General features: G+C 40.7%; 1 protein-coding gene and 1 pseudogene across 2 annotated transcripts in view; one reads left to right on the forward strand and one right to left on the reverse strand.

Annotated features, from left to right (window-relative positions):
- The window catches only part of PPM1E (protein phosphatase, Mg2+/Mn2+ dependent 1E), a 256,455-nt gene that overhangs the window by 194,879 nt on the left and 36,766 nt on the right, over nt 1-24,810 (forward strand). The window lies entirely within an intron of this gene.
- Nucleotides 21,311-21,415, reverse strand: LOC118154123 (small nucleolar RNA U3; annotated as a pseudogene).

Below are 24,810 nucleotides of genomic sequence, written 5' to 3' on the forward strand. Positions count from 1 at the left end.
CATTGGCCTGAAGTTTTCTTTTCTCGTTGAGTCTCTGCTGGGTTTTGGTATCAGGATGATATTGGTCTCATAGAATGATTTGGGAAGGATTCCTTCTTTTTGGATTATTTGGAATAGTTTCAGAAGGAATGGTACCAGCTTCTCTTTGTGTGTCTGGTAGAATTCGGCTGTGAACCCGTCTGGACCTGGGCTTTTTTTGTGTGGTAGGCTCTTAATTGCTGCCTCGACTTCTGCCCTTGTTATTGGTCTGTTCATAGTTTCAGCTTCCTCCTGGTTTAGGCTTGGGAGGACGCAGGAGTCCAGGAATTTATCCATTTCTTCCAGGTTTACTAGTTTATGTGCATAGAGTTGTTTGTAATATTCTCTGATGTTGGTTTGAATTTCTGTGGAATCTGTGGTGATTTCCCCTTTATCATTTTTTATTGCATCTATTTGGTTGTTCTCGCTTTTCTTTTTAATCAGTCTGGCTAGTGGTCTGTCTATTTTGTTGATCTTTTCAAAAAACCAACTCTTGGATTTATTGATTTTTTGGAGGGTTTTTCATGTCTCAATCTCCATCAGTTCAGCTCTGATCTTAGTAATTTCTTGTCTTCTGCTGGGTTTTGAGTTTTTTTGATCTTGCTCCTCTAGCTCTTTCAATTTTGACGATAGGGTGTCAATTTTGGATCTCTCCATTCTTCTCATATGGGCACTTATTGCTATATACTTTCCTCTAGAGACTGCTTTAAATGTGTCCCAGAGATTCTGGCATGTTGTGTCTTCGTTCTCATTGGTTTCGAAAAACTTCTTTTTTCTGCCTTCATTTCATTGTTTATCCAGTCAACATTCAAGAGCCACTTGTTCAGTTTCCATGAAGCTGTGCGGTTCTGGGTCGGTTTCTGAATTCTGAGTTCTAACTTGATTGCACTATGGTCTGAGAGGCTGTTTGTTATGATTTCAGTTGTTTTGCATTTGTTGAGCAGTGCTTTACTTCCAATTATGTGGTCAATTTTAGAGTAGGTGTGATGTGGTGCTGAGAAGAATATATATTCTGTGGATTTGGGGTGGAGAGTTCTGTAAATGTCTATCAGGTTTGCTTGCTCCAGGTCTGAGTTCAAGCCCTGGATATCCTTGTTGATTTTCTGTCTGGTTGATCTGTCTAATATTGACAGTGGAGTGTTAAAGTCTCCCACTATTATTGTGTGGGAGTCTAAGTCTCTTTGTAAGTCATTAAGAACTTGCCTTATGTATCTGGGTGCTCCTGTATTGGGTCCATATATGTTTAGGATCGTTAGTTCTTCTTGTTGTATCGATCCTTTGACCATTATGTAATGGCCTTCTTTGTCTCTTTTGATCTTTGTTGCTTTAAAGTCTATTTTATCAGAGATGAGAATTGCAACTCCTGCTTTCTTTTGCTCTCCATTTGCTTGGTAAATCTTCCTCCATCCCTTTATTTTGAGCCTTTGTGTATCCTTGCATGTGAGATGGGCTTCCTGGATACAGCACACTGATGGGTTTTGGATTTTTATCCAATTTGCCAGTCTGTGTCTTTTGATTGGTGCATTTAGTCCATTTACATTTAGGGTTAATATTGTTATGTGTGAATTTGATACTGCCATTTTGATGCTAGCTGGCTGTTTTGCCCATTAGTTGTTATAGATTCTTCATTATGTTGATGCTCTTTAGCATTTAGTGTGATTTTAGAATGGCTGGTACTGGTTGTTCCTTTCTATGTATAGTGCCTCTTTCAGGAGCTCTTGTAAAGCAGGCCTGGTGGTGACAAAATCTCTGAGTACTTGCTTGTTCGCAAAGGATTTTATTTTTCCTTCACTTCTGAAGCTCAGTTTGGCTGGATATGAAATTCTGGGTTGAAAGTTCTTTTCTTTAAGGATGTTGAATATTGGCCCCCACTCTCTTCTGGCTTGTAGAGTTTCTGCCGAGAGATCTGCTATGAGTCTGATGGGCTTCCCTTTGTGGGTGACCCGACCTTTCTCTCTGGCTGCCCTTAGTATTTTCTCCTTTATTTCAACCTTGTTGAATCTGACGATTATGTGCCTTGGGGTTGCTCTTCTTGTGGAATATCTTTATGGTGTTCTCTGTATTTCCTGCAATTGAGTGTTGGCCTGTCTTGCTAGGTGGGGGAAATTTTCCTGGATAATGTCCTGAAGAGTATTTTCCAGCTTGGATTCATTCTCTTCGTCACATTCTGGTACGACTATCAAATGTAGGTTAGGCCCCTTCACATAGTCCCACATTTCTTGGAGACTTTGTTCATTCCTTTTTGCACTTTTTTCTCTGATCTTGGTTTCTCGTTTTATTTCATTGAGTTGATCTTCGACTTCTGATATCCTTTCTTCTGCTTGGTCAATTCGGCTATTGAAACTTGTGCATGCTTCGCGAAGTTCTCGTATTGTGTTTTTCAGCTCCTTTAATTCATTCATATTCCTCTCTAAGTTATCCATTCTTGTTATCATTTCCTCGAATCTTTTTTCATCTTTTTTCAAGGTTCTTAGTTTCTTTGCATTGATTTAAAACATGTTCTTTTAGCTCACAAAAGTTTCTCATTATCCACCTTCTGAAGTCTAATTCCATCATTTCGTCACAGTCATTCTCCATCCAGCTTTGTTCCCTTGCTGGTGAGGAGTTTTGGTCCTTTCTAGGAGGCGAGGTGTTCTGGTTTCGGGTGTTTTTCTCCTTTTTGCGCTGCTTTCTTTCATCTTTGTGGATTTATCCACCTTTCGTCTGTGTAGTTGCTGACTTTTCGATTGGGTCTCTGAGTGGACACCCAGATTGTTGATGATGAAGTATTTCTGTTACTTGGTTTTCCTTCTACCAGTCAGCCCCTTCGCTGTACGACTGCTGAGGTCCACTCCAGGCCCTGCTTCTCTGGGGTGCACCTATAGCAGCTGCAGAACAGTGAGGGATGCTACCAGTTTCTTTTTCTGCTATCTTTGTCCCAGAATGATGCCTGCCAAATGTCAGTCTTTTGGATATAGAGGGGTCAGGGAGCTGCTTGAGGAGACAGTCTGTACTTTGTAGGAGCTCAAGTGCTGAGCTGTGAGCTCTGTTGTTCATTCAGGGCTGTTAGGCTGCTATGTTTAATTCTGCTGCAACATAACTCATAAAAAAAAAAACCCTTTTTTTTCTCAGATGCTCTGTCTGGGGGGGGTTGGGGCTTTCCTTGTGAGTGTCCACCGCGCTCTCCTGCCCAGCTAGGAGGCAGTCTAGTCACTATTTGCCTGCCGAGGCTCTGCCCTGCTGGTGTGAGGTTCGCCCTGTTGCTGCAGGCTCTGCCCTTCTGCTGCGGTCTCCGCCCTGCTGCCACGGGCTACGCCCTGAGGCGGAGTCTCTCTGTTGTAGCGGGTTGCCTCGGCAATGGCAGGCTGCATCAGCAATGGGCGTGTACCTCAGTAGGGGCGGTTTGCCTCAGTAATGGCAGGCTCCCCTCCCCCATGGAGCTGCGGCCTCAGGGAACCCCTCCACGGGGAGCATTTGGAATCGCCGTTTTGTTTGTCCCACTGCGCTACCCCAAACGCTGTGACCCTGGAATCTCCTGGGCTGGCTCACTGTCCAAGTCCCGTTCAGTCTCAAGTTCAGCCCTCCCAAGTCTCAAGTTGCCGGCCCAACAGGGCACCTGGACGAGCGCGCTTTGTGGGGACCGCTGTGTAGCGCCGCCACAGCGTGGGCCGTTGCCGCACCGGCCACCGGCTGCACCAGCCAAAACCTCTGCCTGGCGTCCCGCATCTCCTCTATACCTAGGAATTTCCCCGTTCTGTGGGCAACAAAGATCCGTCTGGAAATGCGGCCCTGACTCACCCCTTCCACGCATTGACCGCGAGCTTCAATCCTGGGTTGTTCTCACAGCACCATCTTGAGTCCTCTCCCTTTGCCCATTTTTTGAAGGGGTTGTTTTTTTCTTATAAATTTGTTTAAGTTCCTTGTAGATTCTGGATATTGGACCTTTGTCAAATGGGTAGATTTAAAAAATTTTCTCCCATTCTGTAGGTATAGCATGGGTTTCAGAGAGTTTTGAGGGAGAAAGGAGGGACACTGATCTGTAGGTTTCAGTAAGGAGCAAGTTCCTAAAAACAATAAATAAAATTAAATGATTTCATTAAATTACATTCTTATCAATAGTGTATGGATGTACTAGTTTCTCTATACCGTTCCTTCTCTTTTCCTCCAACTGAGAATTGTTTGTTAATGTTATGTGTGGTTTGTATTAAGCTAAATTGCAAAGTATTGGCTGGGTGCAGTGGTTCATGCCTATAATCTCAGAAAGAACTTTGGGGGGCCAAGATGGGAGGATCACTTGAGGTCAGGAGTTTGAGACCAGCATGGCCAACACGGTGAAACCCCATCTTTACTAAAAATACAAAAATAAGGTGAGTGTGGTGGCACATGCCTATAGTCCCAGCTACTCAGGAGGCTGAGGCAGGAGACTTTCTTGAACCCAGGAGGCTGCAGTGAGCCAAGATTGCACCACTGCACTCTAGCCTAGGCAACAGAGTGAGATTCTGTGTAAATTAAAAAAAAGAAAATTGCAAAGTATTCTAATTGGTTTATTAGTTGTCTCTGATGAATAGCATTGAAATAGGAGGGAAGAGTACTATTGCTTTTCATTATAACTCCCTTTATATTTTTTAGTTTTTAACTATGTGCTTGTGATATGAATCATTTAAAATATGTGTGTATGGCTGGGCGTGGTGGCTCATGCCTATAATCCCAGCACTTTGGGAGGACAAGCAAGTGGATCATGAGGTCAAGAGATGGAGACCATCCTGGCAAACAAGGTGAAACCCCATCTCTACTAAAAATACAAAATTTAGCCAGGTGTGGTCGCAAATGCCTGTAATCCCAGCTACTAAGGAGGCTGAGGCAGGAGAATCGCTTGAACCCAGGAGGCAGAGGTTGTGATGAGCTGAAATCTCGCCATTGCACTCCAGCCTGGATGACAGAGCGAGACTGCGTTTCAGTCAATCAATCAATAGTGTATGCATGTGTGTGAGTATATGTATGTTATAGAATGTGTATATAAAGAATAGTCAAATAATATGATACACTTAGCATCCATAACCAATTAATTATGCCGTGCTTCCAGATTATTTTGCATGTGCGTGTTCATTTCCTAATAAATGTTACCATTTCTATTTAATTGAAGAACAGCTTGAGATTTTAAGAGAAGCTGATTTTTTTTAAATTAGTATTTGTATGGCATTTGTGAAAATTGAATGTCTTCATTGTAACATAACAAAAACAATTAGCTATTGGGGCTAATATAAAACTGCAATGGTATCTACAACTTCAGATTTCATATGCTTGCGTTAATTAAAACAACCTAATTTTTCTAACTGAATTGACTATAATATGTAAATTTTATAACCTCAAATAGATAAAATAAATGTACATCTAAAAACAAGGTACTATAACATGAAAATTAAACTCTTGATTTAAAAAATATTGACTAACATTTAATTCAGAGACTTTGTGTTTTCTTTTTTTTTTTGAGACAGAGTCTCACTTCGTCGCCAGGTGCCAGGCTGGAGTGGAGTGGCACAATCTCGGCTCACTGCAATCTCCGCCTCCCTGGTTCAAGCAATTCTCCTGCCTCAGCCTCCCGAGTAGCTGGGACTACAGGCGCACGCCACCATTCCCAGCTAATTTTTGTATTTTTAGCAGAGACGGGGTTTCACTATGTTGCCCAGGATGATCTCGATCTCTTGACCTCGTGATCCACCCGCCTCGGCCTCCCAAAGTGCTGGAATTACAGGTGTGAGCCACCACGCCCGGCCGCTATGTTTTCATTTTAACTCCCAATTTAGGTTTTTATATGTGACTGAAATTTGTCAGAACATATGGACTTACAATAAATGTCTTTGCTTTAAAATATATTCATTTTTTATCTATAGAGATATATTATGTACTGACTTTTAAATTAGTGTTAGAGTATTTTCAGTCTTTTGGCCTTCTGCAGCTACCTTTCCAAAAAAATAATGGAATCTTAGTGAAGTGTTTGGGTTGCAGTTTCCATTACTGTTACCAGTTACCCATAATAGATATATCAATCAGGGGCCTTTGTTACTATAGCAGTGTTACCTCAAATAAATTCATTTAAGGCCACATGTGGTGTCTCACTCCTGTAATCCCAGCACTTTGGGAGGCTGAGGCAGGTGGATTGCTTGAGCCCAGTTCAAGACCAGCTTGAGCAACAAAGTACGACCCCGTCTTTAAAAATTAAAAAATTAGCCAGACAGCCGGTGCAGTGGCTCACGCCTGTAATCCCAGCACTTTGGGAGGCTGAGGCGGGTGGATCGCCTAATGTCAGGAGTTCGAGACCAGCCTGGCCAGCAAGGTGAAACCCCGTCTCTACTAAAAAATTAAAAAATGAGCCAGGTGTGGTGGTGGGTGCCTGTAGTACTAGCTACTTGGGAAACTGAGGCAGGAGAATCACTTGAACCCAGGAAGCAGAGGTTGCAGTGAGCTGGGATCGCACCACTGCACTCCAGCCTGGGCAACAGAGCAAGACTCTGACTCAAAAAAAAAAAAAAAAACAACCAGCATGGTACGTACCTGTGGTCCCAGCTACATGAGAGGCTGAGGCAAGAGGATCACTTGAGCCTAGAAGGTAGAGGCTTTCAGTGAGTTGTGTTCATAGCACTGTGCTTTAGCCTGGGTGACAGAGCAAGACCCTGTTTCCAAAAAAAAAAAAAAAAAAAGAAAAGAAATTCCAGGCGTGGAGACTCACACCTGGAATCTCAGCACTTTGGGAGGCCGGCGGGAGGACCTCCCTACTAAAATACAAAAATGTACTGGACATGGTGGCGTGTGCCTATAATCCCAGCTACTAAGGAGGCTGAGGCAGGAGCATTGCTTGAACCAGACCCGGGAGCTAGAGGTTGCAGTGAGCCGAGATCCCATCACTGCACTCCAGCCTGGGCTATCGAGCAAGACTCCCTCTCAAAAAAAAAAATTTTTTTTTGCTTTATCTGGCAGATACCCAAGCAGAAACAAAAAAAGCCTCTCACTGTGGAAAAATGTACTATTCTGGCATTCTTATACTATTGTCAAGACTACTTGACATTTGAAAGAAATTATTATATGTATTATATGTGATATTACTATTATTTCATCTGGATAGTAAAATATTAATGATGATTCTAAATAATGGGTATATGAATATTTATTGTAAAATTATTTTCATTCTTCTGTGCATTTGAACATTTGTATAATAGAATACTGACAAGGAGAAAAAAAGCATTCGATACTCTCAGAAGCAATTTTTTCCTTATGTATTTTGTGAAGAGAAGCAGAGTAACTTAACCCCTGAAAATTAAGTTACTTGCTTATTATGTTTCTGGCTAGATATAAGTTTTCACAGAACCAATCTGAAATACAACTGGGTTTCTTTATGTTTTGTTTTTTGTTTTTTTTGAGACGGAGTTTCACTGTTGTTACCCAGACTGGAGTGCAATGGCACGATCTCGGCTCACTGCAATCTCCGCCTTCTGGGTTCAAGCAATTCTCCTGCCTCAGCCTCCTGAATAGCTAGGACTACAGGCATGCACCACCATGCCCAGCTAATTTTTGTATTTTTAGTAGAGACGGGGTTTCACCTTGTTGACCAGGATGGTGAACACCCGTGATCCACCCGCCTCGGCCTCCCAAAGTGCTGGGATTATAGGCATGAGCCACTGTGCCCAGCTTATGTTATTTTGTTTTATGTACATATTTGGGAAGTTAGCTTGTTTATTCTTAACTCATTTAAAATTCTGTTAGCTTTGGAAGGTTTTAAAAATGAGATACACTGTCATTATTTTCAGTGTCGGAAATTCTTCCTGCTATCTCTGTTTTGAAAATTTACTTGTTTTGTCTATGTTCATACCACCCTGAATGTGCTCAATCTCATCTGAAAATTTACTTGTTCTATCACAATTTATAAGAATCAAGTATCTAGGCTGGGTGCAGTGGCTCACATCTGTAATTTCAGCACTTTGGGTGGCCAAGGTGGGAACATGGCTTGAGCCTAGAAGTTGAAGATCAGCCCAGGCAACATGGCAAGACCCCATCTCTACAAACATTTTTTTTTTTTTTTGAGACGGAGTTTTCCTCTTGTTACCCAGGCTGAAGTGCAATGGCGTGATCTCAGCTCACTGCAACCTCCGCCTCCCGGGTTCAGGCAATTCTCCTGCCTCAGCCTCCTGAGTACCTGGGATTACAGGCACGTGCCACCATGCCCAGCTAATTTTTTGTATTTTTAGTAGAGACGGGGTTTCACCATGTTGACCAGGATGATCTCGATCTGTTGACCTCGTGATCCACCCGCCTCAGCCTCCCAAAGTGCTGGGATTACAGGCGTGAGCCACCGCGCCCAGCCTCTACAAACATTTTTTAAAAATTAGCCAGGTGTGTTGGTGTGTGATTGTAGTTCCAGCTACTTGGGAGACTGAAGTAGGAGAATCACTTGAGCCCAGCCCAGAAGGTGCCAAGGCTGCAGTGAGCTGTGTTCATACCACTACCCCCCAGCCTGGGCAACAGAGCAACACCCTGTCTCAAAAAAAAAAAAAAAAAAAAAAATAGAATAACAATGATCTTGTCTGCTTCTCTCAAAAATCATCAGAAAAAAATAATTGGGGGAAGAAAGAAAAAAGTCAACACCATCTTCAATAAGAATAGGAAATACCTGTACCATCAAATCACAAAATAGCTTAAGAGCTATCAAATGGAAGAAAGACCAAATAGGTATGAAGAAATGATGAGATGCCTACATCTGCAGATCTCAGTAAAAGCCAGTAGAGTTTATTCTCTAAAGAAAGTGGTGTACGCCAGCCATGGTGGCTCATATCTGTAATCCCAGCACTTTTGGGAGGCCAAGGCAGGTGATTATGAGGTCAGGAGTTCAAGACCAGCCTCACCAAGATAGTGAAACCCTGTCTCTACTAAAAATACAAAAATTAGACCAGGCTTGGTGGCTTACGCCTGTAATCTCAGCACTTTAGAAGCCGAGGCTGGTGGATCATGAGGTCAAGAGATTGAGACCATCTGGGCTAACATGGTGAAACCCCGTCTCTACTAAAAAATACAAAAAATTAGCCAGGCATGGTGGTGTGTGCCTGTAGTTCCAGCTACTCAGGAGGCTGAGGCAGGAGAATTGCTTGAACCCAGGAGGCAGAGGTTGCAGTGAGCCGAGATTGCGCCACTACACTCCAGCCTGGCGACTGGTGACAGAGTGAGACTCTGTATCAACAACAACAACAACAACAAAATACAAATATTAGCTGGGAGTGGTGGTGGGGGTCTGTAATCCCAGCTACTTGGGAGGCTGAGGCAGAGAATTGCTGAACCTGGGAGGCGGAGGTTGCAGTGAGCAGAAGTTGCACCACTGCTGTTCAGCCTGGGCCACAGAGCAAGACTCCATCTCAAAGTGAAAAAAAAAAAAGAGAGAGAGAAGAGAAAAGGAAAGAAAGAAAAGAGAGTGATGTATCCTGAGGAGCAAAATCCAACAATGTGGGAACCATACAGGACTAGCAGTGGGAGCTTCTCAAGGCACCAAGGAGGAGAAGAGGCGTTGAATGAAGAATTGGAAATATACCATATTTGTTAAAAAGTGACCAACATAGTGAAACCTTATCTGTACTAAAAATACAAAAATTAGCCAGGCATGTAGTGCATGCCTATAATTCCAGCTACTCGGGAGGCTGAGGCAGGATAATCATTTGAACTCAGGAGTTGGTGGTTGTAGTGAGCCAAGATCACACCATTGCACTTGAGCCTGGGCAAGAGTGAGACTCTGTCTCAAAAACAAACAAACAAACAAACAAACAAAAACTAGCAGGAGGATGTACTCTAGTAAAATCTAAGAACTAATTTGTTAAAATAAATTTAAAAGAAGAGAAACATGGGATCTGGGAACAGGTGATTCACCACAGAAGGGATCCGTAAGGAAGTTCCAGGATATCATTTCTTTATCAGGTATAGGCCAAGGAGTTTTCTAGGGGAAAAAAAAAAAAACAAGAAATAGGCCTAGACCAGGGAGTTTCCTAGGAAAAAATAAGGACTGATTTATATGAGCATATGAAAAATATTATTGAATGATGTGCCACAATGATGTTGGAGCATTTGGAAAAAGCATACTGATAGGTATGTTGGAAACAGAGCAAATGAAAAAAATAAAGCAGTTATCAACTCTACGAAAAACAAAATACAGTCAGGTACCCCAAAACAACGTTTTAGTCATTAACAGGCCTCATGTACAGTGGTACTCCCATAAAATCATAATAGAGCTGCCCTACCCTATAAAGTATATCATTTTTATCTGTTATACCATATTTTTTACTGTACTTTTTCTATGTTTAGTTACACAAATACTTACCATTGTTTTAAAACTGCCTACAGTACTCAATATTGTAACACACTGTGCAGGTTTGTCTCTAGGAACAATAGGCTGTACCATATAGCCTACATGTGTAGTAGACTATACCATCAGGTTTATATGAGTATGCTGTATGATGTTTGCACAATGACAAAATTGCCTGACAATGCACTTCTCAGAACATATCCCCATTATTAAGTGACACATGACTGTAATTGTACAAGAAAGGAGTTGTGGTCTTAGTCTATGCAGTTCACACTATTTGTATGACTGTAATAATAATTTAAAACTCACTGATTTAACCAAATATTGGGAGAATTGAGGGAGAGGAAAGTCGTGTATGTGAGAATAATTACTAAAACTTCATGTTGGTAAAATGATATTGTTAATATTGATAAAGCAAGAAATCAAAAAGAACTAAGATGTCTTCTACCATGGGGGGAAGATAATAAATCTGGTATTTAATATTGATAAATTAAGAAATATCAGTATAAATATTTTCTTTAGAAAGATGGAAACAGGCTGGACATGGTGGCTCACACCTATAATTCTAGCACTTTGGGAGGCTGAGGCAGGTAGATCACCTGAGGTGAAACCCCATTTCTGCTAACAATATAGAATTAGCTGGGCATGATGGCGGTTGCTGGTAATCCCAGGTACTAGGGAAGCTGAGGCAGGACAATCTTTTGAACCTGGGAGGCGGAGGCTTCAGTGAGCCAATATTGGGCCACTGTATTCCAGCCTAGATGACAAGAGTGAAGGTTTGCCTCAAAAAAAAAAAAAAGAAGAAGAAGAAGAAGAAAACAGGGAGAATGACTAGAAGAGTTGAAATTGGTAGCCTCTGGAGCTTAGAGAAGGATGGGGAAGGGTCTTTCATTATAAGTCTTTTAGTACAATTTGACTTTTTAAAGGAGGTGACTACAATATTTTGACAAAAATAAAAATAACCAATAAGGGATTATTTGTGTGTAGCACACACAAAAAGTTATGTAAAGCTATTCTTGTATTTATTTGGCATTAATTACAAATTATATCCTATAGGTAACAACTGAAAATTACTGAAGATTATGTTATATGGTACACTGTTTTGTAAATATACTGATTTTTTTTTTTTTTTTGAGACAGAGTCTCGCTCTGTTGCCAGGCTCCAGGCTGCTGTGCAGTGGCGCAATCTCGGCTCACTGCAATCTCTGCCTCCTCGATTCAAGCAATTCTCCTGCCTCAGCCTCCCAAGCAGCTGGGACTACAGGTGTGCACTACCATGCCCAGCTAATTTTTGTATTTTTTAGTAGAGATGGGGTTTCACCATGTTGGCCAGGATGGTCTCGATCTCTTGACCTTGTGATCTGCCTGCCTCGGCCTCCCAAAGTGCTGGGATTATAGGCGTGAGCCACCGTGCCCAGCTTTTTTTTTGAGACAGAGTCTTGCCGTGTCACCCAAGCTGGAGTGCAGTGGCAAGATCTCAGCTCACTGCAACCTCAGCCTTCCCGGTTCAAGCGATTCTCCTACTTCAGCCTCCCAAGTAGCTGGGATTACAGGCATGTGCCACCACACCTGGCTAATTTTTTTGTATTTTTGTAGAGATGGGGTTTCACCATGTTGGCCAGCCTGGTCTCAAACTCCTGACCTCAGGTGATCCTCTCACCTCAACCTCCCAAAATGTTGGGATTATGGGCATGAGCCACTGTGCCTTGCCAATTTTCTACTCTTAAGTAAGATTCATTCTAAGGAGTTAGGGAATGACTTAAACCTACATGAATCAGAAAAATAGTAATACCCATTCAGCAAATATGTATTGAATACCCTGTGCCAGTCACTGATCTGGGCACTAGGCATCAAAAAGAGACAAAAGCATCTGCAGTCTAGTGAAGGAGCAGTGGAGACATAAACAATAAACATAATAAAAATGGCGTGGCTGGGCACTTCATCCCAGTACTTTCAGAGGCCAAGGCAGGCAGATTGCTTTAGGTCAAGAGTTTGAGACCAGCCTAGCCAACATGGTGAAACCGCATCTCTACTAAAAATACAAACATTAGCTGGGCATGGTGGTGGGCACCTGTAATCCCAGCTACTCTGGAGGTTGAGGCAGGCGAATCACTTGAACCCAGGAGGCAGAGGTTGCAGTGAGCTGAGATCACGCCATTGCATTCCAGTCTAGATGACAGAATGAGACTCAATCTCAAAAAAATAAAATAAAACAATTTAAAAAATGGCTGGACTATATTAGAAGTTGATAAAGTCTATGCAAAAAGAAAATTACATGCAACATAGTAAGAGGGTTTGGAAATGCAGCGAGAAGAGGAGAAACCATCAAAGGAGACTGGAAGACAGAACTCTGTAAGTAGTATAGGAAAATGTGACATTATAGAAGCCTAGAGAAGAAAATGTACCAAGGTAGATGGCATGATCAGTAATCAGAGGCTCCTGAGTGAAATAGACTTGAGAATAGACTACTGGATTTAGCAACAGGAAAGTCTCATATGTGATGCTGACATGAGCTGTTTCAGTAAAGATGTGCTAATTTCTTCTCATCGTGGAGAAAGGATGACAAGAAAGTTACTGCTAAGCCCTCATCTTTTTGTGATCTTATAGCAGTAGTGGTAGTTTGATCTCTGGTAAATTTGTAACATCTAGATTGCTATTCACAGGAAACAGGATAACTGGTTTTGCTTGGATGTCAACTTGATCAGTGTGAGTAAATGGTAAGATTATACTGATAGCACCCATAGGGAATGAGATTTCTGTTGTGAAAACCCCAAACCCAGAACTGCAGGAACTAGTCCTTTGGTAAGTTACATGATTTAGGTACAGAAGGGCTAATGAAGAGAATTGGTGGTGTGTGGGCTTTACAATAGGAGTTGACTCCAGGTGGCATTCTTAGAGGTTGCTATAGAAAGAAAATAGCTTAAATTCAGGCCCAATTTTAATTCCATCTAGTCCACTAAGAAAAAGAATACTAAGTCAGGTGGAGAACTTGCCTTCTTTATTTTAGCTTAATGTGTTATTCTAGATTTAGAATACATTTGATTAACTGGGGTAAGGGGATGATCAGAAATTCAATATTTAACTACTGTCATTCTAGCAAGGGCATACTGAGCAGATAACATCATCATAATATGTGGGCTGAGATGAGGCTGCTCCAGATGAGTCTCTCTCAAAGTTAATTGATGGAAACTTCCCACCTTCAAGAATTTTTATTACCTTAGCAATGCTATGCCAAGACTGCTGAAACACAGCTGTGGGTGCTGTGCAGACGCCCACATTGCCAATGTCAGGAAGGATGTACTTTTAAACCTCTAATTTATCTAATAATGTCATTAGTGATTCATGTAGGTTTGACATTGTGATAAAAATTCTTCCTGGCTTGGTTTATAACAAGAATTCGGTTTGTAGTCTTAAAATTATATTGTCTTAATATGCATGTGGAAGATACTAACAAGTCAACTTACAAAAAGATCTGACTAAAATACCATCCTGTCTATCTAAAGGAACTTACTATCCACCATGGTATTTGAAAATGAATGCAAATTAAATGTTTTTATGCTGTAGTAATCTATTTGTTGTGGTTCCTGCTTTATAACAAGACGGCAAGATTCAGTGCTGAAAGAGAGCCAGCTTTCATATTCAGTCCAGTCTGACTCCTTTCCTATTCTCTAATGGAAAATATGAATAGATTGGATTGATGTCAGCTTATATAGTGGAGATGGAATAGTAAACTCTTGTAAATAAATATTTTTAAAGAGGTAGGAAATAGTACTTCCTTGTTTAAAATATAAAATTTTATAGTAACAATATTGTTTTATATGATGTTTATCATGTAGGCATGTCTCTTTTTTGTTTGTTTTTGAGATGGAGTCTCACTTTGTCCAGTCCAGACTGGAGTGCAGTGGTGTGATCTTGGCTCACTGCAACCTCCACCTCCCGGTTGAAGTGATTCTCCTGCCTCAGCCTCCCAGGTAGCTGGGATTACAGGCACCCGCCACAACACCCAGCTAATTTTTGTATTTTTAGTAGAGACAGGATTTTACCATTTTGGCCAGGCAGGTCTCGAACTCCTGACCTCGTGATCTACCTGCCTTGGCCTCCCAAAGTGCTGGGATTACAGGTGTGAACCATTGTGCCCAGCCATAGGCACTTCTCTTTAATACAAAATGTGAAGTATTCTTTCCTAACTAATGGATTCACTGCAAGGATTGATTGCGTTTATCAAAATCAGTATATATTTAATGTTTCAGAATACACCCACTGCATAAAGTAGAGTATTCCTAATTACTGATAGAAAGAATATATGGCGTTTGTTCCACTCTACTGGACTACGTGAAAACCTTTGGATCTGAAGTGTCTTTATACTTTTAAGCTGCCTTTGTCCCATGTTTGAAATTAAAAAACCTCATTTGGAATAGAATTATAGAAGTAGAATTTTAGACCTGGATTGACTTTAGAGTTGTTTTTGTTTGTTTGTTTGAGGTAGAGTTTTGCTCCTGTTACCCAGGCTAGAATGCAATGGCATGATCTTGGCTCACCACAATCTCTACCTCCTGGGTTCAAGTGATTCTCCAGCCTCAGCATCCCGAGTAGCTGGAATTACAGGCATGTGCCACCATGCCTGGCTAATTTTTTATTTTTAGTAGAGATGGGGTTTCTCCATGTTGGTCAGGCTGGTCTAAAAACTCCTGACCTCAGGTGATCCACCCACCTCGGCCTTCCAAAGTGCTGGGATTACAGGTATAATCCCCACTCCTGGCCGACTTTAGAATTATTTTATATTCTGATTTCTTAATTTTCTAGTTGAAGAAATTGAAACCCAGAGAGTTTAAGTGTCTTTTCTAAGATTACCCAGCTAGAACTAGAATCCACCTTTCTAACTCCTTATATTTCTGCTCTAATTTCTTGTCCCCAACAAGTTAATCAAATAGCAATTACATTGTAAATTGGCAGAAGGTTTATGTCTCTGTCATGTGTGTGTAACTATATATATTTTCAGGCTCCAAAGTCAATAGTGATCTGTAATTATTCTTCATATGTATCTATGTTTTTATCTTTGTAGTTACATGGAAAATTCACAGTGTTTAAATTATAAGTTAAAGTGATTTCTGAGTATCTGTGAATATATAAAAAATAGTCTTTAATATATAGGTAACAAGGATCCATATATAATTAAGTCCTGCAAGCACTATAGGTGAAGGAAATGCTAAGAATTCTCCTATGACTGGGCCCCATTATGAAATTTAAAGAAATCAATACTTATCTAAAGCATAGGAAATGAACATGCTCAGTACTGATAGGCTATCTATGCTAATACACTAATTCTTTTTTTTTTTTTTTTTTTTTTTGAGACAGAGTTTTGCTCTTGTTGCCCAGGCTGGAATGCAATGGCGTGATCTCAGCTCACTGCAACCTCCACCTCCTGAGTTCAAGCGATTCTCCTGCCTTAGCCTCCAGAGTAGCTCAGGTGCCCACTACCACATCCAGCTGATTTTTTGTATTTAGTAAAGACGGGGTTTCACCATGTTGTTCAGGCTGGTCTTGAACTCCTGACCTCAGCTAATCCACCCGCCTTGGCCTCCCAAAGTGCTGGGATTACAAGTATGAGCCACCTTGCCTGGCCCACTGATTCTGATAATGACTATTCTGATAGTTTCCATAATGATTTAACATCATCTCCTGCTTCAATCCTTTCCCCAGATACTAAAACAAACTAAAATAATTTGTGTAAATAATAATACTGAACTATCGAAGGTCATTAGAATGCAGTTACATTTTTATAATTCAAAATCTTCCACCAAGCATGTTTTCAGCTGTGGCTATTTTTGAAATAGATTGAGGAAGCAAGATTGACCTACCCAGATAAATATTTGGAGGATAAAGATGATGCTAGCCAATGTGAGCTGCAGGAAAGAACAGTCAGAACATTCATGAATTCAAGTTTTGTGGGGGTTTTGTGTGTGTTTGTAGAACATTTATTGTTAGCCTAAAGCAAGCGAGACCCCATGCTTTGTTTACAAAGCTCAGTTTATGAAGTTTTAGGAGAGCCTGTATTTCTGCTTTACAATTTATAACGTTGAAAAAGTTAGTATACATAGAAATTCAGATATGTATTCATGAACATAAATAGCTTTAATGAAGTGGAATGTGTTACTTATATGACTAAACTTAAAAATTAAAACTAAATGAGCCCCTGATTATTTTCAACATTGTTTAAAAGGCATTTAATGTATATAATTTTTATATGCCTTAGCCATAAAATAGGCAAAGATTTTAATTCTATATAAATATATAAAAGCTGTACTTTGATACCTAAAACAAACAAGAAAATATCAAATTGGTATGTATGGAAACAAATATCCATTTCTTCTCAGGATATGAATTGCTTGAAGATAAAATGGAAAGCACTTCAAAATATCTGTTTATGTACATAAAAAGAAAATCATCATTCTTGGATTATATTTGAGAGTCCTAACAAGATTAATTTGACTTGGACACAGAGTCCCCCAAAATGATACTGCAAATATTAAGGAATTTCTGGTCATATTGCACTTCAGCAGTGTTCTCAACACAATGACATTTATAAGCCGAGTTCTCCAAACTGCCACGAGTATTGGCTCTCTTCTGATATTTGCTATGCTTATTACATCTGCCAAACTTTAAAACTTTCTGTATCAGGATCTTTCAAGCATTTTAAGAGAAATGATGAAAGAAAGCAGCTTGCTATGTTATTATCATGTTAGTCACTCCTAGAGATTTTCTTAAAATGACAAGTGTTAATGATAAGCTTTTATTTGAGGTATATCAAATATTCTCTGATGTGACGGCTTTAAAATATATTTGCAATTCTGATTTTTCAGAAATAATCACTTCCAAATCAAAGTCAAAATCAGAAGTTATTCATGCTAAGTGTTATAGCTTTCTGACATGTAGGAATAACTGATGTGGGTGAAATGTCTAGCTTGATGTTTTATATCTAGCTATTAGTCAGCTAATCCTTCTCCCTACTTTACTGAAAATATTTTCATTCTGTCTGACAAAAGGTAAAATTATATTAACTGTGACTAAAAATGGATTGCAGATGACACATTAATGAAACTAATGGTTCTTGCCTTATTCTCTCTTTATTATTATTATTTTTTGAGATGGAGTTTCACTCTTGTTGCCCAGGCTGGAGTGCAATGGCAGATCTTGGCTCGCCGCAACCTCCACCTCCAGGGTTCAAACTATTCTCTTGCCTCAGCCTTCTGAGTAGCTGGGATTACAGGCATGTGCCACTACGCCCGGCTAATTTTGCATTTTTAGTAGAGACAGGATTTCACCATGTTGGTCAATCTGGTCTCAAACTCCCAACCTCAGGTGATCCACCTGCCTCAGTCTTCCAAAGCGCTGGGATTTCAGGCATGAGCCAACATGCCCAGCCAATTCTTGCCTTATTCTCTGAAGTTTTCATTTCTTACATTTGGTGAACCTGTATCCAGATAGTTTAATAATTACACAGAAGATATCCTTTCTTTTGAAACTTTGATAGAACAAGATTTCATAAAAGTTTTCAGATCATTTTTTGTTTTTTGGGTTTTTTTTTTGATACAGTCTCACTTTATCACCCAGGCTGGAGTGCAGTGATGCGATCTGGGCTCACTGCAACTTACAACTCCCAGGTTAAAGTGATTCTCGTGCCTCAGCCTCCCAAGTAGCCGAGATTACAGGTGTGCGCCACCATGTCTAACTAATTTTTTTATTTTTTTATTTTCAGTAGAGTCAGGGTTTTGCCACATCAGCCAGGCTGGTCTCAAACTTGACCTCAGGTGATCCACTCACCTCGGCCTCCCAAAGTGTTGGGATTATAGCCATGCACCACCATGCCTGACCCAGATCATTTTTAATGTAAATTTTAAAACAACCCAATAAATTCCATAATGACATACTAAAAGTTCACTTAGTTAAACATTTAGAATGTGCCTAGTTAATCAGAGTAAGGCATGACAGACAGGTAAGCAGTTTTCACAAAGGGATTAGGTCTGTGAAGAAGCATTTTTGCTCATCAAGAAAAATTCAGTTAATCTCCATAGCATGGAAGGAGACATGGTAACATTGGTTATAAAGCATTTGGATTTTAAAGAGATCTCATTAATTGATTTCATAATTGTTAAAGGGTAGTAACTTTCAAAAATTTTTATCATAATTCAGTATATGCTTATCTACATATATGTGAAACAATACTTAACTTTACCTCATGCACCTTATTCTTCTATTTCCTTTAAAAAATGCTGGTCATAATTCATACATTAATTGCATTACTCACTAATGGATCATAAACTGCAATTTGAAAAATATTGATGAATAGCTGGGTGCAATGGCTCACACCTATAATCCCAGTACTTTGGAAGGCCGAGGTGGGAAGATCACTTGAGGACATGAGTTCAAGGCTAGCCTGGGCAACATAGTGAGACTCTGTCTCTAAAAAAAAAAAAAAAAAAAAGCAGGGCATGGTGGCTTGCATCTGTAGTTCTAGCTCCACAGGAGGCTGAGATGGGAGGATTGCAGGAGTTTGAGGCTACAATGAGCTATGATTGCACTACTATGCTCCAGTCTGGGCAACACAGCAAGACTCTGTCTAAAAAAAAAAGCAAAAGAAAAAGAAATCTTGCTGAATAAGAAAATAATTTTCTAATTTTTTTTTTCTTCTCGAAGACATAGAATGTAAGCATTGCCATTTTATGTGTTCCTGAACCACTCATTTCTTTGGACTCATCTAGACCTTGTTATCAAAAATTGCATCAGCTCAAAAATCTTGTACACAAGCATCCTGCTCTATGACTACAACATTCTGCCCTAGATTTTGTGCCCAAGTACTCCCACCTACAATTCTTTAATTACATTTAGACCACATTGGTTTACAACTCAAGTCTGTTCTTTCTTTCTTACCCAACTTAGAGTCCATGGTCCAACATTATAATCACATCCTTAAAAAGATACTCAGTTCCACCCAACACTGTGGCTCTCTGTAATCCCAGTTACTCAGGAGGTTGAAGTGGGAGGTTCCCTTAAGCCCAGGAGGAGTTCAAGGCTGCAGTGGGCTATGATTGTGCCACTGCACTCTAGCCCGGACAACAGAGCAACACTCTCTAAAAAAAGTCAAGACAACTTAAAAAAAAAAAAAAAAAGATACCAAATCTCTAGCCAAAGATGATTGAATAAACCGTTAATTAAAAAAAAAAAAAAAAAAAAAGACTGGCCAGGCACAGTGGCTTATGCCTATAATCCCAGCACTTTGGGAGGCCCAGGCAGGTGGATCACGAGGCCAGAAGTTCAAAACCAGCCTGGCCAACATGGTGAAACCCCATCTCTAATAAAAATATAAAAATTATCTGGGCATGGTGGCAGGCGCCTATAATCCCAGCTACTTGACAGGCTGAGACAGAGAATTGCTTGAACCCAGGAGGTAGAGGTTGCAGTGAGCTGAGATAGTGCCACTGCACTCCAATGTGGGTGACAGAGCGAGACTCCATCTCAAAAAAAAAAAAAAAAAAAAAGATACCAAATCTGGCAGGGGATGGAGATTTCAGTGAGCTGAGATTGTACCACTGTGCTCCAGCCTGGGTGACAGAATGAGACCCTATCTTAAAAAATAAAAATAAAAATGCCAAATCTCCATTTCTCTTCCTTACTTTATAGTGCTATCTTGCAAAACCCCAAATCCTCCTTGTCAGAGACATTTCTTTAAAACTTAAATACAAAAAAGAAAACACACAAAACAAAAGCCAAAACCCCAAATAAACTGCAAATCTTGATGAACTAGATAATTCTTTCTGTCTACACATGTGCCAACATAGATGAAAAAGTCATGCCATCAGAAAAACGGATTTAATTTAAAAATTATCTCAAACTTCCCATAGCCTTATAGCACAGTGTGACAATCCTACTACTCTCTGATATTACTATTTCATATCTACTTTGACTTCATCCCTCCTCCTCCCTTTTTACCCTCATTACCTAGTTTGTGATTTAACCCAGTGGTTCTCAAAATGTGGTTCCCAGACCAGCAGCCTGGGTATTGTTGAAAAAACTTGAGCTTTGAATGAAAAGACCTTCCAAACAGGCTTTGTGTGAGCAACATGACTGTTTATTCACCTGGGTGCAGGTGGGCTAAGGCCGAAAAGGGCATTAACAAAGGGCAGTGGAATAGGAGTTGGTTTTATAGGTTTGGGTAGTTTTTTGGGGGGTGGGGGTGTTGCAGAGTAAGATCAGTTGACCACAAGTTTAGTTACAATGTCAGGGTCGGGTGAGAGGTATTTACGTTATCATAAGAACAGTTAAGATGACAGGGTTGGGTCAGGGGCTTGTTTGAGAAGCCATCAGGGAGTGGGTGGGGGACTTCAACCGGGACAGGGCAGACTTCTGACTTTTGGGTTCCAGGCTTGCATATGGAGACCTGACAGGTTTCACGTGGGAACTTATTAGATATGAAAATTCACAGGCTCCACTTCAGGCCTATTGAGTTAGAAACTCTGTGGATGGGGCTCAGCACTAAGAAGGCCTGCAGGTAATTCTGATGCATGAGAAAGTTTTGAAAATGGATCTAGCCTCATACTTCATTGAGAAGTCCTTCTCTAGAACATAAGCTCTAAGAGGGCAGGGGTTTTTTCTTTTTTGTTTATATGTATCCTGAGCACTAGAACAGTGCCTGGTACATAGTAGGCCTCAATAAATATTTGCTGTTTCAAATCATTAAATGAGAATACCCATTGTTTCCTGCTAACATCTAAAAACGTACCTGCATCTGTATTCATTTTCTTCTTTTTCCAACTAAGGAAATGTGCCTCATCCTAGTCAGATTCTACACCATTGTAAAACAACAGACTTTCCCTTTCCCCTGTCCCCTATCAGTTATTGCCCTATATCTCTGTTTCCCCTCTGTCCCAAATCTCCCTGCCCCCTACTCAGCAGCAGTTAACCCATTCTAGTCTGACTTTCACTTCCACTATTCAGTGGTTCTTGACAAAGTAATTTTTTTTCTACACGTTCAGAGAAACTTCTCTAGTAACACACTATAGAAATGATCCCTGAAAGTATAGTCTTGACAAAGTAATTTTTTTATTGTTTTTGTTGAGGTATAATTCACATAATATAAAGTTACCCATTTAAAGTTTACAACTAACTGATCACAACCAGTCATAGGTTTCTTTGTTTCTTCTCCCACTGCTTCATGACTCACCTTTTTTAAAAAGTGTACAATTCAAGGGTTTTGATACAGTCACAGTTGTTCAACCATCACCCTAATCTAAGTTTCAGAAAAGTTCCATCACCCCAGAAAGAAACCCCCTACCTATTAGCAGTCACTCCTCATTCCCACCACCCCTCCAGTCCTTTTTTTTTTTTTGAGGCGGAGTTTCGCTTATGTTACCCAGGCTGGAGTGCAATGGCACGATCTCGGCTCACCACAACCTCCGCCTCCTGGGTTCAGGCAATTCTCCTGCCTCAGCCTCCTGAGTCGCTGGGATTACAGGCACGTGCCACCATGCCCAGCTAATTTTTTGTATTTTTAATAGAGACGGGGTTTCACCACGTTAACCAGGATGGTCTCGATCTCTTGACCTTGTGATCCACCCGCCTCGGCCTCCCAAAGTGCTGGGATTACAGGCACGAGCCACCCACCCAGCCTCCCTTCAGTCTTAAGCTACCACTACTGTCTGCTTCTATAAATTTCCTGCTCTGTCTCCAGGCTGGAGTGCAGTGGCACAATCTCGGCTCACTGTAACCTCTGCCTCCCGGGTTTAAACAATTCTTCTGCCTCAGCCTCCCGAGTAGCTGGGACCACAGGCGCGGGCTACCACGCGTGGCTAATTTTTGTATTTTTAGTAGAGACAAGGTTTCACCATGTTGGCCAGGATGGTCTCGATTTCTTGACCTCATGATCCTTCCACCTCGGCCTCCCAAAGTACTGGGATTACAGGCGCGAGCCACCGCGCCTGGCTAATTTTTTTATTTTTAATAGAGACAGGGTTTCACCATGTTGGCCAGCCTGATCTCGAACTCCTGACCTCAGGTGATCTACCCATCTCGGCCTTCCCAAGTGTTGGGATTACAGGTATGAGCCACCTTGCCCAGCCCCACAGACTTCTGACACTAAATGTGTGGGGGGTTTTCCCACCAACCAATTCTCCATTTCCCTCTGGACACAAATTTAACTCAATTCTGACACTAATTACCTGGAATTACAACAGATCCCACAGGTTAAGGGCTCAGTCCCGCAAGATGCCCCCACCTCAGATGCCAGTTATAAGTCTGGACCTCCCAAACTTCTGGCCAACTGGTTATAAATCAAGAGTTCCCACAACTTTCTCCTAAGTTAAATAATTTGCTATCCATAGTCTTATAAAATTCAGGGAAACATTCACTTATGTTTACTGGTTTATGAAAGGATAGTATGAAGGATAAGAATGAACAGCCAGATAAAGAGAGCTACACAGGGTGAGGTCCTGAAGGGAATGAGTCTTAAACATAAGAGCTTCTGTCGGAGGTGGGGTATGCCACCCTATGTTCACCAAACCAGAAATAATGTAGGCATATTCAAATAATTATTAAGTCAGTCTCCCATCTCTCTCCCTTTCCTAGAAAATGAGAATAGGGTTGAATATCCAGGCCTCTTACTATAGCTTGGTTTTTCTGATGATGAGTTGTCATCCTGAAGCTATCCAGTAGCCCACCAAGAACAGCTTCCTAAGAACAAAAAGCATTCATAGACTATACAGGAAATTCCAAGGAATTTAGAAGCTGTATGTCAGAAGCCAAGTTCAAAGACTAAATATTAGAAAATGCTTCCAGTACCCCTATTACTCAGCAAATTAACAAGGGTTTTAGGGACGCTGTGTCAGAAACCAAGGCAGAGAACAAATATATATTTCCAATTATGTCACAGATGTTACACATCTTGTCATGTGCTTATTGGCCATTTGTATATCTTCTTTGGAAAAATACCTATTCAGATCCTTTGGGTTGTCTTTTTATTACTGAAGTTTAAGGATTCTTTACATATTCAGGATACAGTCTCATTAGATATATGATTTTCAGGGTTTTTTTTTTTCTGAGACAGGGTCCACTGTCTCCCAGGCTGGAATATAGTGATGATTATGGCTCACTGCAGCCTCAAACTCCTGGGCTTAAGCGATCTTCCTGCCCTAGTCTCTCAAGTTGCTGGGACTACAGGTGCACCCACCATACCCAGCAATTTTTTTTTTTTTTAAGACATGGTCTTGTGAAGTTGCCCAGGCTGATCTCGAACTCCTTGCCCCAACCTTACCCTCCAAAAGTGCTAAAATTACAGACATAAGCCAATATGTCTGGCAGATTTGCAGATGTTTTCTGCCAGTCTGTGGGTTGTCTTTTTACTTTATTGATTTGTGATACAAAAGTTTTAATTTTTATGTAGTCCAATTTAACTTTTTTTTTTCTTTTCTGCTTATGCTTTTGGTGTCAGATCTAAGAAAACCATTGCCTAATCCAAGGTCATAAAGATTTACTCCAATGTTTTCTTTTAGGTGTGTTACATAGTTTTAGCTTTACATTTAGGTCTGTGATGCATTTGGGGTTAATTTTCATATGTGGTGTAAGGAAAAGGTCCAACTTGATTATTGGATATGTGGATATCCAATTTTTCTAGCACCATTTGACCATTTCTTGAAAAGATAATTTTTTTCCTTTTTTGGTTTTTTGTTTTTTGAGACAGAGTCTTATTCTGTGACCCAGGCTGGAGTACAGTGGCATGATCTCAGCTCACTTCAACCTCTGTCTCTTGGGTTCAGGCATTCTCATGCCTCAGCTACCAAAGTAGCTGGGATTATAGGTGTGTACCACCACACCCACCTAATTTTTTTTATTTTTGGTAGAGACAGGGTTTTGCCATGTTGGCCAGGCTGGTCTCGAACTCCTGGCCTCAGGTGATCCACCCACCTTGGCCTCCCAAGACAAGGTGCTGGGATTACAGTTATGAGTCACTGTACCTGGCCTTTTTCCACCCCCCAATTATTTGACCTCTCAGCATTTGACAGAGTTCACTGCTCCCTCCTGCAAATACTCTCTATCTTGGTTCTCCTTTTACAAATTCTGCCATTTCTCTTTAGTCTTTATAGGTCCCTTATCTTCTTTTTTTCTTCTTTTTTTAAATAAAGACAGGGTTTAATCATGTTGGCCAGGCTGGTCTTGATCTCCTGACCTCGTGATCCGCTCACCTCAGCCTCCCAAAGTGCTGGGATTACAGGCGTGAGCCACCGTACCCAGCCCCTTATCTTCTACTAAGCTTCTAAATATTGGGTTTTCAGTTATTGTCACTGTATAGCAAAATACCATAAAACTTAAATAAATAAAACCGTGATTTATTATGCTTTTAGTGTCTTTGAGTCAGAAATTAAAACTGGGTAAAGCAAGGTCACCTTATCTCTGTTCCAACTTGGGCCTCAGTTGGAAGACTTAGGCTG

Source organism: Callithrix jacchus, chromosome 5, assembly GCF_049354715.1.
Source record: "Callithrix jacchus isolate 240 chromosome 5, calJac240_pri, whole genome shotgun sequence".
NCBI lineage: Eukaryota > Metazoa > Chordata > Mammalia > Primates > Cebidae > Callithrix > Callithrix jacchus.